Source organism: Xiphophorus couchianus, chromosome 17 (genome assembly GCF_001444195.1).
Source record: "Xiphophorus couchianus chromosome 17, X_couchianus-1.0, whole genome shotgun sequence".
Taxonomy (NCBI): Eukaryota; Metazoa; Chordata; class Actinopteri; order Cyprinodontiformes; family Poeciliidae; genus Xiphophorus; species Xiphophorus couchianus.
Window position 1 is genome coordinate 2,382,341 of NC_040244.1, and position 17,938 is coordinate 2,400,278.

General features: G+C 42.3%; 1 protein-coding gene across 1 annotated transcript in view; it reads left to right on the forward strand.

Moving 5' to 3' along the window:
- Positions 1 to 17,938, forward strand: part of celf2 (cugbp, Elav-like family member 2) — a 285,915-nt gene that overhangs the window by 107,611 nt on the left and 160,366 nt on the right. The window contains exon 3 of the mRNA XM_028044204.1: positions 9,884 to 9,919. The gene's annotated coding sequence lies outside the window, so the exon portion shown is untranslated. The remainder of the gene's footprint in view (positions 1 to 9,883; positions 9,920 to 17,938) is intronic.

Consider the following 17,938-nt stretch of genomic DNA (forward strand, 5'->3'; position numbering starts at 1 on the left):
GTTGTAGCAGGAGCACATGCAGCTTTACAGCTTAATGGCCCACTTCTTGCTCCGGAGCCGGTCCGTTTTACACCCTGACTGGTTCTGAAAGGTTTGTTAGCTCGTATAGTTTCCACAACAAAACCAACGACTGTGAGTGCAACGTTTGTGTTATTCAGTTCTACGAGGAACATTCGTTACGCTTCCTGGCCTTGAAAACAAAATGATGCTGCTAATCCAGAAACGTGCAGAAATTCACCTCCAGCTGCATGAAACTGAACTACACCTGACCTGTAAAAACATGACAAGCTGCTCTAACCACAGCTGGTGTGATCCTAAAGTCAAAAGAAGCTGACATAGTTCTCTGTTTCGGATTAGACACTGGACCAAGATGTTCTTCTTATGGAAATGATAAAGTCAGATGACCAAGATGGAGGCAGGGGTAGATCCATCAGGGCCTTCCTGACTTATCATCATATCAACACCATGCATACCTTCATGCAAATAAAGATAAAATCCATCAGTCAGGGACTAAAACAGGACAAAACACAGACTAGCATTGAAGCAAACTTTCTACAAAAAAAACAAAACAAAAAGCTTCATAACATTGTTGGTATTATTGGGTGATTTCTTCAGGAAAAAGACAATCAAACACAGACGCTCTGCATCACTTTCTATGGAAAAGTAGATCAATAGCCCAGAAACTGATAAAGCTAAAAGCAAAACAGGACAGAAAGGTAACTGCAGCAAAACGTGTGCAGAAACGGAGAGTAGTAGGAGAAAGTGATCAGTAAATTCTCCAGTGAGACCCAATCAGAACAATCGATACGGATCAGAAAACCTAAAAGTAGTGCTAAAGAAGATAAAAAGAAAACATGACGGGGTTTGGAGGTTATCTGTTCACAACATCACATTTTAATGACGGGAACAGATCTAAACAACACTGATAATGATAATGTTCATGGATCTATTTGTGGTTTTTCTAACTTTTATCTCCTGTTTTTACCAACTGAACTGGGTGCATCATGACGCCTCCTGCTGGATAATCCTTTATCCTCGTAACGTTTGAAAGTTTTACCCTCTTTCTCCTGACTCTGGGATTTAACTGAACTCTGGGATTTTAAATCTTCATCAAGTTCAAGTTTATCTTTTTGTTGGAAATCTCAATGCTTTGCAGGAATGTAAGCATTTATTTTTCCAGCTCTGATCTGAGTGTCTTCATCTTTACAGGTCAGAGTAGCAGTTATGCATTAAGGAGCATCTTTTGAGCCAAATATTAAATGGTCATAACCTGCAGTTCAGACTCTCCTTCAGCAGCTGAATAATTCTCCATGTCGGCTTCTGGACGCGTTTTAACACAGTTTTCAGTTCCACGTCCTCAGGTTGTTTTGCACTTTAAAATGTTCCTGTTGCTCCGACATAAGTACCGTTTAGCAGGCTGTTGAAATGTGGCAGCTGAGCGTTTTGAAGATGCCCAGCTGTTTCTGACGGACGTTTACTGGTTTTAATGGTCCGCTGCAGACTGTCCACAAAATATCCAATCAAAGAATCAAAAAGCTTTTGATTTTTGATTCCACTCAGTTTGTATGATTCACCAAAACATGGATTTGATTGTGTTTGTTGTTTTTATGATTCAGAACCAAAACTATGATTTACCTGAAATATTTTTATTGCACCCCATTAAAAACATTCATATATTAAAGTTTAATCTGATTTTCAAACAGTGGTGAGTAAAAAAGAAACAAATAATTTACCTAAAATTTACCTTTTAACAGAAGAAACATTCAAATATATCTAATGGTTTAGTAGCGTTAGCTTTAAATAAAACATATGCAACATAAACAAACATAATAAAGTAAAGCATGGCCAACTATAGAACTAGGTGGTAAATAAATACAAATCTAAACCCTCTGTCACATCGTGTTGATGTTTTTTGGTCGGTTTTACTTTCATAAAAGTGTTTATAAATGAAGTTAGCCAAGCTAGGCTACGTTCTCTCTGGCTAACTTCAGGTTGACCTTCAGGCTGACCTTCACACGAAGGTTAAACCTGAACCTTCATGTCTTCAGCATCAGGAGCGTTCAGGAACGTTTCTGGGTTTCTGGACACTTCTTTCATGTTGTGGTCCAGATCTGGAAGCAGACCTGATTATTCTGAGACATTTTAAATCCTTCACCAAACTCAGAAGCTGCTGTAATCTTCTCTCAAGTTTATTTGTTTAAAATGTTTCAGCAACAAGGCAGTTCAAAGTGCTTTACATCATAAAAACATCAATAAACATTACATTTATCAGATCCATCATCAAACAAATATAAAATGTGTTGATCAATGTTCCACTTACTACAAATCAAAGTCAAATCTCACTGCAACAGAAGATTAAATAAGATTTAAATCTTCAAAATGCTGAGCAATAATGTTCTCATTATGTGCTTCTGTTAGTGATTTTTAATCTAAACTGATATTAAATCTTCTGTCCAAACATGAAGGTTTTCCAATATTAAACCTCACAACGCAGACGGAGCGTCAGGAGAAATGAAAACGACGGCGTGTTGGAGCCACTTCAGATTAACAAAAACAGAGCAAATTTCCAACAAAATGTTTTTTACATTTCAGTTTTTTCCTTCTGCGAAAAAACTTAGAAATTTTTGTTTCAAAGGTCAAACATTTTCAACTTTAAAAACTCAAAAATTTCCCCTTTTTTTCTATCAAATTAGTGACTTTTCAAATGCAGAAATTTCAATTTGTTTCTAGAACATTTGAGATTTATCTTAAAATTTAAATGTAGAAATTTGAGTTTTTTTCTGTGATTTGCTATTTTTTCTTTACCATCATCCTTACATGCCAAATGAAGCATAGATGTGTGTTTCTAGACTCTAAGTGAAGGATAGATGTGTGTTTCTAGACTCTAAGTGAAGGATAGATGTGTTTCTAGATTCTAAGTGAAGTATAGATGTGTGTTTCTAGACTCTAAGTGAAGGATAGATGTGTTTCTAGATTCTAAGTGAAGTATAGATGTGTGTTTCTAGACTCTAAGTGAAGGATAGATGTGTTTCTAGATTCTAAGTGAAGTATAGATGTGTGTTTCTAGACTCTAAGTGAAGGATAGATGTGTGTTTCTAGATTCTAAGTGAAGTATAGATGTGTGTTTCTAGACTCTAAGTGAAGGATAGATGTGTTTCTAGATTCTAAGTGAAGTATAGATGTGTGTTTCTAGACTCTAAGTGGAGGATAGATGTGTGTTTCTAGACTCTAAATGAAGGATAGATGTGTGTTTCTAGACTCTAAGTGAAGGATAGATGTGTTTCTAGATTCTAAGTGAAGGATAGATGTGTGTTTCTAGATTCTAAGTGAAGTATAGATGTGTGTTTCTAGATTCTAAGTGAAGTATAGATGTGTGTTTCTAGACTCTTTAAGTGGAGGATAGATGTGTGTTTCTAGATTCTAAGTGAAGTATAGATGTGTGTTTCTAGACTCTAAGTGAAGGATAGATGTGTGTTTCTAGATTCTAAGTGAAGTATAGATGTGTGTTTCTAGACTCTAAGTGAAGGATAGATGTGTTTCTAGATTCTAAGTGAAGTATAGATGTGTGTTTCTAGACTCTAAGTGGAGGATAGATGTGTGTTTCTAGACTCTAAATGAAGGATAGATGTGTGTTTCTAGACTCTAAATGAAGGATAGATGTGTTTCTAGATTCTAAGTGAAGGATAGATGTGTGTTTCTAGATTCTAAGTGAAGTATAGATGTGTGTTTCTAGACTCTTTAAGTGGAGGATAGATGTGTGTTTCTAGATTCTAAGTGAAGTATAGATGTGTGTTCCTGGACTTTGACTGGACCCTGGTTGCTCTCCGTCCTGCACATGAGCAGATTTGTCTCTGAGTTACTTCGTTCGTCTGTCCGTTGATCGAACCTCCGTACGGCGCCAACGTCACGGCGCGGCAGCTTGTCGGTGTCGCTCAGGTCCAAACATCCAGAACCGACTGGAGGCGGGCCATCAATCTGGGTCTGACAGCATCTGAAAGAGCCGTTACCATGACAACAGGCATCCGGGCGGCGGTCTTCACACGTCTACCTGTGTGAAGGTGTGAATGTCGGGTTTGGGAGGAATTTAGCAGCGCTTATGGAGGTGTGATGGGCGGCGCTGATTGGCCGGGGAGCGAGGGACGCTTGGTGAAGCGGGATGCTGCATGTGTGAGATGTGAAGAGGAGCGAAACGATAAAAACATGAAGTGTTTGCTCCTCGCAGATGGGCTGCTGACACCAGCTGGAAAAAATAAACAGGAAGTGGAAAAATCGTCTGAATCTGGTGATAAAATGATTTTCTGCTGGTTCAGGTCCAAATGGCACCCAGGATTCAGACTCCATTTAAAGGCTTTTATTTTGTAATGACCCGGATCACACCTGGCTCCGGCTGACCGATGAGCTGCTGCTCTGCATCGACTCGTTCGGCTCAGAACGTCGGTCGGATCCGCTTCTGGAGATTTATCGGCTTTTGGTTTCTCTTGGCTCGCGGTTCTGGACATTCTGTTCTGCAGAACCGTCGGTTCCTCTCCGTCCGTCCGGCTGCGTCGCTCACACATGGGAGGCAGGAAACTCCATGGAAATGATTCTGTTTCCAGGAACTTCACCGGGTTCAAAGTTCAAACTAAAGCGTTTAAACGTTTCTCATCTAACTCGGCAGAAAGAGTTACTACAGTTCAAATGTGTCACCAATGTTGACTTTTTCTTTTGTAATTCCTGCTTTTAGTTTATTTTTAGTGAATATTAATGGAAGGTTTATGAATGAAGTTGATTCATACGTCTGCCAATATCATAAAATAAAAAATAATGTTCGTCTCTACTCATTTAACCTTCATGAACTTTAGAAACAAACTAATGTTCTTTAAAAGATTGGTGTTTTCTTTATTCACGGGAATCGGACGAAAATCGTCTCAGGAAGTTGAAAATTAAAGTTAAGTTAAATGTTTTTTAAATTGTTTAAAAATATATAACAAAAAGTTCAACATGGAAAAACTTCTGTGTGAACTCAAAACAACAGCAAGTGAAGTTAAAAAGCAGAGATAAGTAGATTTAACTAAAGTCTTTGAGACATTATAGAGCCTGGAGTCGGGATCCAGGCCCGCAGCACCACAGGGCCTCCACCGTACTTCATAGTGAACTTTATGATCAACTCCAGGAAGAAAAACCTTCAAATTAAACCCTGAGGACTAAACTCTTAATGCTGCTGATGGGACTGGAGACGCTCCTCCTGCTGTGGAGAGAGCATCTAATGGTTGTCATGGAAACCTGGTGACCCCAAAACGCCACTCTTTGTTGCAGTTTTTATTCTTCATGTAGAAGGAAGATAAAAAATGGGTCATCTGATAAAATGAAATCAGTGCAGTGATTGTTTCATGTGCAAATAATTATGAAAAAGTGTCCCAGTTAAAGCCCGGTCCTCTGTGTGCAGTCAGTAACAGCGCCCCCAGGAGGCTCCAGGCTGCCACCTCTCTCCAGACGGACTCGGATCTCCAGAATCCCTCCGACGTGGGAAACGCTCGCCGCCGTTGCCGTGGCAGCCGGCTGGTTGTGGCGCTGTAGCCTGCGCGTCCTCATGTCACATCTTTTGTTGATCACGGCGTCTGGAATGCGCCCGTGGTGCTGGCCGGTCCTGCCACCTGCGCTGTCTCCGTGGCGACCCTGGCGCCGCCGCCCCGAGAGCCCGTCGCGTTTCAGCTCCGCTCTTCGTCTCCGGCAGGCCCGCGGTGGCGTGTGTGTGTGTGTGTGTGTGTGTGTGTGTGTGTGTGTGTGTGTGTGTCTGTCACTAAGCATAAGTCTGGCTGCTCTCCACCTGGACGCCGCTCTCCCATCTGTGATCAACGCTGACCCAGATCTGGCCCACCTGGACGACCAGAACCGGACCTGAAAGCTTCTTGTTTTGGACTAATTTGTCGCCGTCCCTCTGAAGAGCCAGGTTTCCGTTTTAAGTAGCTCTGCAGATTCTGCTCTGACTCCGGCGCCGTAATAGAAAACCTTAAAAGGGTAAAACGCTGAAGAGGGTTGAAAGGGTCGGCGGTGGCGGCAGAAAGCTCCTGCAGCGACGGTGAAATTTAAAAAGGCTTTTTAAACACTAATCTGACATTTCCATGTTAACAAAGGTGCAACACTTCAGTTTCCATTTAAAGGGCTCCTGTTATGCTCAGTGCAGCTGCATGTCTATTGTCTGAGTCACTTTGTTTAAGAATCACATTTAAAGGTCCAACTTTCGCCACTGATTATCTGATTGGTTCCTCAGAGTTTGATCCGAAACAAACGAGCCGTAAAGAGGCAGCGCCGTCCAAACGTTTCACCTCACGGGATCAAACCGTCAACTTCAAAGTAATTAAGTGCCACAAAAGACAGCATTTCTTTACAGTTTTTAATTAAAAAGTATATTTATTTAAAAGAAGCTAATTATTTTATTTTTATCTGCACAACTAACACAATGTGATATTTTAATAAAATAAAGAAGTCGTAGGGAGAAGTAACATAAAATCTAGTTTTGATAAAGTTACCTACCTAGTTATTTAACTAACTATTTAACTAACTATCCAGCTATTTAGACCTCATTTAAACAAAAGCAAACATATAAACTCACAATCTTTTTTCTATTATCTTTGGACTTTTTGTGTTTATTTTCAGCATCAGGGTGTCTGTTGCTCATTCTTGACAAACTTTTGCTTTATTTAGTGGAGTTTAGCGTATGTTTCTATTTACTCTTAAATTTAATTAAATTATTACTGTGTTTTATGTTCCACATTTTGGAGACTTTAACTTGTATATTTTTTGAAATGTGTAAAAAATGTCACTAAGATTTGTTTGACTGCATCGACCTTCAACCTTTAGCTGGAAAAAAAGTTTGTGCCATTTTTGTGTTGTGGTTGAGGGCCGCTCAGAATCACTTAGAGGGCCACAAATGGCCCCCGGGCCTCTCTTTGGACCCTCTGTCAGCTTGCTGTGGTCCGGACCCGCTCCCCAGCCCTTCATGGGTGAAATGTTTTGTTACAGAACAGCACAACCTGTTTCCTTCTCATCTCCACAAACAAGAGTCATAATTATCACGGCTTCCCGACGGTTTGGTCCCCGAAGCTCCCGACCGTCTCCAGAACCCCCAGAGCAGCGGCGGCGCCGTTTGACTGACAGGTCAACCCTGGGAACGCCGGTACCAAAACAAACCCTGCTAATGAGCGCTGGGTACCAGACACTCAGCACAGTTTTACTTTCAAAAACAAATCCTGAATATTCGGTGGAGAAATAAGCAGCTGCAGCACCGTTGTTGTTTGTTTTGGGAGTTTTGATCCATTATTGCCTCAGAGCGTCGAGACCAGGACGGTTCTGTAACGTCCTGAGGTTCATTTAACTCCAGGAAATAAAGACCAGGATGTGGAGAGAGAAATTTTACACATAAACATTATTATTGATATTTCAAACCATAAATAATGTAAAGAGAAATCAGGAATGTCACAGAGCCGGTCCAAAGCCTTTTGGGGCCTTAAGCAGATTGTCATCTTGGGCCCCATTCCAATCTCCGTTTCAGACCAACAGCTTCATTTATAATGATATTACAGTTATGAACGTCTTTCTGTCCATTTTGATAATTTATGACTTATGAAACAACTCAGAATTCAGTTTTTCAGAAACTTTGAATGTTTATCAAAAATTAGTTTAATATAGAAATCTGGATTTTCTATTAGCTGTTTGCCATAATTATCAACATTAATAGAAACTCTTGATGTAATAGCATTTTGTGTCATGAATTTTTTTTTTCTGAACTGAATTAGTGAATTAAAGCTCTGATTTAACCGAGGGTGTACTTACTTTTCCATCATGGCTGAACATGCTGCTGCTGTTTTCATTAATCCTGTTGAATCAAATCTGACTCAGTTCTGCTGCTTTATCATCCAGATATAATAATATAAGTGACTAAGTGTTAGGAAAGTGGTGGATGCAAACATGCAGACGTAGAAATGCAGGTTTGGTGTGTCTCAGGTGTGTGTGTGTGTGTGTGTGTGGGGAGGGGTGGGGGTGTGTGTGTGTGTCGCGATGTAAACGTTGAAGAGCAAGCAGAGTGTGTTTGATGTTCCATTTCCTCTTTTTCATAATTCATGGTGGAGGAAAATGGACTGAAGCAGAGGTGGCTGCAGAGTGTGTGGGTGTGTGTGTCGTGTGTGGTGTGTGTGTGTTGCAGGATAACAGGACAATCGTCTCTGCTGGTTTTTGGGGAGATGAAACAGACAAGAGTGCGTCTTTGAAATGCAAAGAGCGGCGACCGGTGATTGGCCGCCATGTTGAGGAGGAGCTGCGAGTTTTTCGCCGCATTTCATCATCATAATACTCACTTGCACTTTGTCCCCCCCACTCCACCCGTTCACCCCCATCACCTCCCTCACCTCCGCACTCAGAGCTCCAACTCATTCTTTACTTTATTTACCTCTGTGACAATAAAACTCTGGCTAATTAGGGGCTGCTCTGAGATTGGGAGGGTTGTGTGTGTGTGTGTGTGTGTGTGTGTGTGTGTGTCTGCACTGAGCGCTATGCTTGCTTACACACACACATTGTGTAGTGGTGGGGCCCGGGGACCAATTTATTTACATGCAGTGGAAGAGGAACAGAGAATTGGAAGAAGGGCTGAAAGAAAAAGAGAAGGAGGGAAAAAGAGGAAACAGCAGGGAATTCTGGAGAAAACCCAGAGGAAGGAAGAAGTTTCTCAACTGTTCCCAAGGACACACACGACCAATTTACCATTTAGATCGCCTGGTGGGTGTGTGTGTGTGTGTGTGTGTGTTGGGGTGTGTGTGTGTTTGCCAATATCCTATGTGATTTCCACCTTCATCTGCATCCAACTGTTTCCTTTTTGATTAAAAGTAGCTTAAAGTCAAACTGAGGCTCAACTGTTTCACCGTTTTTGTAATGAGGGAATTATTGTTTCTGCTGCTGCAACGTTTTTTATTAACGTTAAAATATTTTCTACATTTATTGTTGTTTTGATAGACGAACGAAAGCAGAAATGTAGAAGAACCATCTGGTATTAATCATAGATAGTGAAGTGCTGATATTCTCACTTTTCTGTGGTTTTGCTACTTTTAACTTTTCTGATGAGCTGATTGGAGGTTAGTCAGGCAATCTGCTGGTGCAAAATCTGCAGTCAGCCATGCAACAACCTGCGTTACACAGAGTTCAATGCAGTCTGGGAATTTATATCGGTATTATTTAGTCCTGGAGAGTTTAGAGGGTTTTTTTCTCTAAGGAAGGAAAAATGTTGACGCCTTCTTTCATCCAGCTGACCGGCAGAGCAGCTGTAGAAAAATCTATCACCACTTTAACCTGAAGGAAACGTTTAGCTGCCTTAAAAATCCCCAAAGTGAACTCTGGTGTGATTCGAGTGTGAACACCAAGCAGGAAATGGACTACAGAGCAGGGCATTCTGGGTAAATACAACCAAAGCTAACGTGCTAACCTAGCACTAGCAGCAGAAATGGCTCATAGCCTGAAATCCTCCAACCGCTAAAATCAGACGCCTCCATTTAGTTTCCATTTGGTGAAGAACAAAGTTGCTCTCAGTGTCTCCAGAGGTTTTTCTGTTGTTTCCTTCAGTGGTTCTTGGTGCAGCGCCCCCACAGGCCAGGAGGGGAACAGGTTGGTTTGACTGGGAGCAGAGAGGAAGAGAACCGCAGCAGCTGAACCGGGTTTACCGGACTATCAGGGGGAGAAACAGCCTGGATGTTCTGAATGCAAAATTTTAGAAATGTTTTATCAATAATTACCATCATTTTGAAGAAAAATTTAAATGGTTCGAACTCCTTTATGGGAATATTATGAAACTGTTTTCGGTTTCCTGGTTTTCTTCAAGACGTTTCTCTAATCTTTTCTCTAATCTTTTGTCTTGCAGGCAGGACGCCGGCGACCTCTCTGGACCGATACAAAGGTAGGAAAACTTTCCTCCTCTTTCTGCGCCGCATGCAGCGCCGCATGCGTCCTGCAGGGCGGCATCAGAGCTGCGGCGGGTTGCGGGTTTGTTGGTCTGGAAGGACAGAATGATGAGTTGAACTCCTGGACAGGAGAGGAGGAAATTGGAGAGGGCGAGGTGTGACGCGGCGGAGGGTCATTAAACCGAAGCCGTCAGCGCCGGACCCAGAGCGGGGCGGGGAGCTTTAAATAAGGCCCGGTCAAAAATAGCTCCACCTATTCCTCATCTGAGGCGTTGCTAACGGGAAAGATGAGAATCCTTCCTGAGCGCCATCAGTGAGGCGAACGGAGGCGTCTGATTGGTGGATCCTGTTCCAAACTCCAGCAAACAGAGGGATGAACGCTGTGATGGATTTCCTCTCTTATGACATTTTAAGTCTTTATGAACTGATTTCTAGAGCAGGGAAATGGAGCAGAAAGGAGAAGATCCATTTAGGAGTCTGGATTGTTAAAGAATATGTGGTTTTAATGACATCAAAGATTCACAAAGTTTTGCTTCTAAGTTTTTTAGAAAAGCATTTTGGTCAGTTTCAATGTTGGCTGCAACTTTTCCTGCAGGATGGATTCATATTTCATCCAAAAGGCCAAATGCAGGTTTTAGTTTGTTAGATAATCAGGATCATTTCCTGCTGTATTAAGGTCATGTTTGCATTTTCTGTGATTTTAGTTTGGCTTGACCTTTGCTCTCTGTGGTAAAACGTCTTTTATAATGAATTAATGAACTTTTATCAACGTATTTGTGATTAAAACATGTTCAATATGCATCGTAAAGTTTTAGACATTATCAGGCACTTTTATTGTCATAGTTAAGATGTCCAACATAAGATTTTTAATCAAACTCATATTTTAACACACAAATGAGACTTTGTAATGAAAAACTGAATGTAAAATCTTGAAACTGGTTCAGACCAAATGTTCTGCAGAGATCCACAGTTCAGAAGGAATATTTCAGGTTTTCACATTTTTCCTTACAAGATGTTTCAGTTTCCATTTTAAATAAATTTTGTTTGTTTTTCTGCTGATAAACTTTTTAAAAGAAAGCTTAAAATTATTTTTGGAGATATTTGTAATAGAATTATTCTTAAAGATCAATAATAGATTATTTGGGGGTTAAATCTGTAGTGACGGTTAATATCTCAGTTATTCATGTCAAAAGGAAATTATCATAAAACTAAACGTTTTGAACGGAGAAACTCAAATTTCCAGGTATATCTAATTAAACCATATATATTTATGTAAGAATTGGTAATTATAATATTGTATATTATAATATGGATAACTGATTTTCCCAAATATAGTTTTTAATATTCCAGATTTTGTTTGTGAAACCTGAAAAGGTTTATCTAATAACGATGCTTTGCTTCAAGTTTAGCTGAAATTAATTTGTTCTGCTTCTAATTTAACATTTTATCTCTTTTTATTACGAGCTACTCAAACAATATTTATGGCATATTTCTGTTATATATTTGTAATTAAATCACTAAATGACGTCATTCCAGTTGAAGCGGATTCTGGATGGAATTATTGATATTTTTACATTTTATTGCTGATTTCTTGTCATCACTGATGTGGATTTTCAGCATTAGGAATATTTCCAAACGGAGTTTCAGCCAGCTGCCTGACAGTGCTCAGCAACACGTGGGGGAGGGTCAGTGTTACTCCAGGCTTTAAGCTGTAGAATCAGTTTAGTGTTAAGTTTTAGTGTTTTAATGAAAACGTAGCGAAACTGTTTCAGTTTTTAATTCTTGCTTTGCGCCCCCTGGTGGAGAATCTGTGTTTTATTCAAAACTTCAGGATGGCTGTTTTTTTATTTTTATGTTTAAAGGAAGTGAAGCATCATTTTTTATCTGTTATTTGATTATCTTTTCATCAGTTGTGATATTTTTGTGGTAAATATTTCATGACTTTTTAAAATAAAAGCTGCAGGGCGGCAACATTTAGGCTTCAATGAATCTATTTTGATTGGAGTGAAGTAGAAATATTGGTATTCACATTATTAGCATCTTTATGCAGAATTATCTAATATTTCTCACATTGAGCTCATGTATTCATGAGTTTGGACCTGGATCCGCTCCAGTGGATCCAGCAGCTCAGAACCGATCCCGGGATCCGGCCGGATGCGGCTAAAACTGGAACGTGGAAGAAAAGGAGAAGAATGTGAGAATAATTCAGCTTTTGTTTTTCTGCCTGATTGGAGAAAATGGGCGAGGCTGCGACTGTCAGACACAAACAAACAGACGCAGCTCTAATCCGACACACAGCTGCGTCATTCTGCAGCGCATTCGCTTCCTCTCCGTCTCCACCGCCGCCGTCCAATCGCCTCACACACACGTTCACACACACGTTCACACGAAGCAGAACTGGGTGTATAATTTGATCCTGTGTGCTCTCCTCCTCTAATGAAGCTCTCTGGCGGTTTGACTGACACTCGGCTTGTTATTTAAGTGTCTGTTTTGGGCCAGGAGGAAGAGGAGCGAGGAGGAGGAGCAAGGCAGGAATTGGGAGGTTGGGGATAAATAAAAGAGAGACAGGAAATGAAAAAATGGAGGAAAAGAGGGTCGTGGGACTCATAGGGAGCAAATGAAAGAGGGTGGAGAGGAGAGGAAGACAGTTTGGGAGGAGGAAGAGTTGACGGCGGAAATGGGGGTGATGAAGGCTGCGAGGGGATTGTGTGGGTGAGAGTGTCTAATTGCAGGTCTTTGTCCTGATAATGTTCTTTGAAGGCACACAGCTGATAATTAGCCGCCGCGGCTCCTCGGATGCCTTTCAGCTTCGGTCATTATGAGCCGCAAACCCTCCATTGGCTCTGACATGACCTCCCCACACACACACACACACACACACACACACCCCTCCCCACGCACGCACACACACGCCGCAGCAAACAAGTGTTGATTAGAGGATGAATAGCATTATGCACGACACAACGGCTCTCCAAAGGCCCGGCTTCCTCTCTGCAGGTGTGTGAGGGACGCACTTCCTGTTTACGGAGCAGAGCCACTCAGCAGACAGTGAGTCGCTGTAATTACACACAACGCGGCGTGCCGGTACGCCGGCTCCCTTACTGCCTCCCGGTTGCCACATGACAACGGCGGCCCCTCGCTACGCCGCTCCAGGCCCCGCCCCCCGGTTTTTCCCACAACTGAATATTTATGAGACAGGAAGTGGCTGAGTGGAGCGATCGCTCTGGGAAAACCTCACCGAGGTTATTACAGCCAACCGAGAAAACATGTTCATCAACTGAAAGAAAGGAAAAATATAACTGGAACTGTCGTTAGTTTATAAAACTAAAACACTGAAATTAGAGATTTAATGCTCTTTGTGTTGTTTAGTCTGTTTATTAGCTTTTCTAACTGATGTGAAGCAAACACTCTAAAAACTAACTAAACGTCACAACGTAATAAAACTAAACTGTAAGAAAAAACCCAGAATTATTTTAATCCTGGAAATCAAAAAGAATGACTCATATTTCCATGATACGCATGAACTCACCTAATTCAGTCAATCTTTTCACATCATAATGATGCATGGTGGTGGCAGCATCATGCTGCGGGGATGGTTTCCCTCAGCAGCTTCTTAAAGTTGACAGAAAAAAGTCTTTGGGGCTTTTTCTAAAACTCATTTTGGTGGAACATGCAGATGGCAAAGTCAGAAATAAAAGGAAATAAATGGGCCTAGTCAAAGTCCAGGCCTGAATCCAGCTGAGGTTAAACTGATCTTTTCCTTCCAGTCTCACTGAGATGAGGATGTTTTACCAAGAGCAAAGGACAAAACCTTGACAGTCTGAACATTTCAGATCTTGCCATGAGCGGCGAGTCGGCCTGCAGCATCCGAACAGAACCGAACAGAACCAAACACAACCGAACAGAACCAAACAGAACCAAAGACCGTGAAGACTTTCCCAGCAGCTGGTGTCATGGCCGCCACTCATCCATTTTTCATCCAAATGCATGAATTATGAGCCGTTGCTAATGACGACGGCTCTTCTTCTGCTGCCACTGGGTTGTTGTGAGCGCGCTCAGTGGCGCACCCGGTGGCAGGGGAGGCGCTGCAGCCCGGAGGAACTTCCTGCTGCGATCCGAAGCACCGACCTGGAACCCGATGGGAGCCGGAAGGATTAGAACCGCTCATAAAAACAGCAATAAAAACCATAAAACGATGCCTCCAATTAGAGATTATTGCTTTTTTCTCTTTGATTTTACTATTTTCTAATTTGGGGCTGAATCTTGATCTTGAAGTTGCACAGAGAACAAAAATTATACTCAGGTAAAAGTAGCACTACTTCAACATATTTTTACTCAAGTTAAAAATAAAAAGTACAGCATAGTAAAAATACTCCTAAAAGTATTTTTTTTCAAAAAAGTTACTTAAATAAATGTAAGTAGTTACAACCCAACTCTGTTACATGTTTTTCAGCTGGTTTACACATTTCAGCTGGATGTAGGTACTGCATGTATTCCTCTGTGTGTGTGGGTGTGTGTGTGGGTGTGTGTGTGTGTGTGTGTGAGGGATGTTTGGGGAACTTGGTGTGGATCTTTTTTCTCCTGTTTTATTTTTTGAGAGGCTCCAGATGGCGCAGAAACAGGTGAGCCAATTAGCGAGTCTCACCACACGGCAGCATCGTCACATCAGCGGAGCGCGACGGGGAAAAAAAACAGATCTACAATCAGACTTTGTTTCTGTCACAGATTTTCATGCTAACATCTCCTCTGTGATGCTCAGATGTCTGAGTCCTGGGGCGGCCATACTGGGGCCATCCCAGTCGCCAAACTGGTGGGAATGATGCTGGAACGCCGTCTGTCACTCCGGCCGGAAAACAGGCGGATTTAAACGGATTTCTTGTCTTTTTAAGGATCCAAACATTTCATGGAGCCTCGCTGATATTCATTATTGCTAATGAAGTCGGAGTCGTCATAAAAGAGGAAGCAGCAGGAAGTCAAAACGCAGAAACACCCTTTATCTCGTCCTCCTCCATCCCCCTCTCTCCATCTCCTGTCATCCTGTGCAGAGCCGAGTGTCAGTAGGTTTTCTGTTAATTAGCTGCAGAAAGCAGAGACACCTGCCCACTGCTGCCGCTGACGAACGCACAGAAATGCATCCGCATGATGCGGCGACGCTCATGCTTGTTATTTTGATGCTTCCTGTGCGTTTGAGTATTTTTCTTTTTGTTAAGCGATAATTGAGCAGCCATGGCGGCTGCTTTCCCACCTAATGGAAGGGGACAAATTAATCTCCCAGTGCTAATGTCTGCAAATGGAACAGGAACAATCCTGTCAGCTCCAGGCCCACAGGGAGGGGGTTGGAGCATGCCCAGAATGCTAACGCTTCAGCTTCTGGAGTTTCAGGTTAAAATCATTCAAAGAAACTCTTTATTTAAAAATATTTTGCTAAGAGAAGTACCTTATAAATTCACATTTATTTTATGCAACATCTTTTCTGCAACAGAAACTCCTAAAATGATGAAATCAGTTGGAGCCTGCTTCTTCTTTTACCTTTTCAGGAAAATTTCATTAATGCTGAACATCTCCAGCAGAGCAGCAGCCAGACGGAGTGAATTATTCAGGCGGTGACCAGAGGTCCAAAAGAATTTACCCCAAAAAGAGCAGAATGAGACTCCACTTTCTGATTTACCTTAAAAATCTGATGGGTGTCCCTCCCAGCTGTATCTATGGCCCCTTCAGTTTGCAAAATGCTGTTTTTCTATTGCTTTTTTTTTAAAAGGTTATAAATGAGAATTAATTCTAAATTATCTCAATTAATGAGTAACTTTTTACAAACTATTTACTACAGTTTTCACAAGGTTAGGAACCACAACCCCCTGAAAAAAGCTGAAAATCCCTGAAAACATAACTGCCTATTTTAGATGCAGAACATGTATTAATTCACATACTAGAAATCAGTACCACAGCAGAAGATAAAATCTACAGTTGTCATTATTTGTGCTCTTTGGGAGAGAGGAAAAAAATGGAAAGAGTAAAGTGGACTGGAGTTGGGCTAAAGCGGACTGGAGTCGGAGTAGTAAAGCGGACTGGAGTCGGGTTAAAGCGGACTGGAGTCAGAGTAAAGCGGACTGGAGTTGAGCTAAAGCGGACTGGAGTCAGAGTAAAGCGGACTGGAGTTGAGCTAAAGCGGACTGGAGTCAGAGTAAAGCGGACTGGAGTCAGAGTAAAGCGGACTGGAGTCAGAGTAAAGCGGACTGGAGTCAGAGTAAAGCGGACTGGAGTCAGAGTAAAGCGGACTGGAGTCGAGCTAAAGTGGACTGGAGTCGAGCTAAAGTGGACTGGAGTCGAGCTAAAGTGGACTGGAGTCGAGCTAAAGTGGACTGGAGTCAGAGTAAAGTGGACTGGAGTCAGAGTAAAGTGGACTGGAGTCTTGTCAAAGCGGACTGAACCTGGCTGGTGTGAATGCAGCTTTACCAATGACTTTGTCTAAACTAATCAAACATGAAGCTTCTGATGAATGAAACTTTTATTCCAGGAGTATTTTCATTGGCTAAAGAGCTTTTTAAATGGACCAATCAAACCTTGATTTACTGATTTGACTCCATTTGTCCAAACTAATCTCTTGATTCTTAGTTTCCTCAACAATAACACCTGATTCTTGTCTCAACTTGTTCTTCAGAACATCATCTGGTCGTATTGATCAAATTAATCAATGAAAATATTGGAGGAAGTATCTGCTGTGGGTCATGTTGTTGTTGAACTGGAAGCCTGCCTGGCTCTACCTGCAGGCTCTGCTCCCCTCATGGTCTGTAAAACGGAGTAAGAGACTCGCTGAATGTCAACCTATTTCCCATCTTAACAGCCGTGATCCCGGAGCCGTTCCTCCTTCTAAGCCTCTTTCTGCGGACGACCTCCAGGGAAGATTGTGAGTACAGAGGAGTTGATTACGGCGGCGCGGCGCGGCTGAGCTTTGTTCTTGGCGTTCGGCCGCCCTTGGCTTTGGGAGAAGAGACGGATGGAGCAGAAGAAGAGGTGTCTTATCACTCCCGTGGGGTCTCGCATCCTTTCATCCCAGATTGGCTCTGTGACCTCGCCGCCCCGCCCGGTTCATCCCGACCCGCCGCGCCGTCTCTTGTTTACTGTCCCATAATGACATTGTCAATGGCAACAATACGGCTGCTTATCGCGAGGTGTCTGCCGTCACAATGGATGAATGGCGCCATAATGGAATGGCGAATTTGTCCTGTTGTCATCTCGGAGCCTTTGGAGGCGCTCGCTGCGTCCCGGCTGCGCGTGCTGCTGGAAGATAAGATTAATTCTTCATATCACCGGGATGATTGTGGAATCTTGTATCTAATGTAATTTTTATTTCTCACTCCTCCTCATTTCCTTTCCCCTTTTTCTTTCAAACTGCACAGTCAAGATTTTTTTTTCTCTTTTCTTTTGGGAAAAAATCTAAATAATTTATCTGTTTTCGTGCATTTCCTTCTGCTTCTACTTAAAGGCAGAGAAATGAAATGGGAAGAGACAGGAGAATAGGCAGATGAGTGTTTTTTTTCTGAATGGGATGGACGTGAGCGGCATGCAGAGCGGGGTGGAGGGGGTGGAGGGGGTGCTGCTGGCTGGTGGAGGGCCTAAGAGGAGCCTGCAGACTTTAGTAATCCCTCTTTTATTAATGTGAAGCCAAGCTCAGCAGAATGTGGCTCACAGACATAACAGAGCAGCTCGCCGTGTTCAGGCCCCTCTGTCTGCCTTACTGGCATGACTGGCCAAGTCAACACCCTTCCCATTTGCCAGGCTGGTAAAGCGTCAGCCAGTTAAAACCCAGTTTATTCCCAGTCCGCTGCGCCTTCACCCACCGAGCCGCTGTCCGTCGGAGGCTTTTCATCCCGCTCAGGTTCCGGCTCTTTTCTTCTTCTTTTTTGGCACCGAATGCATCCTGCGTCCCTGCTTCCCTGCACGTTGCCATGACAACCCCACCCCTTTTCGCATCACTCAATGCCCCCCCATGTAGCCAATGGGCATTGACCTTTTGC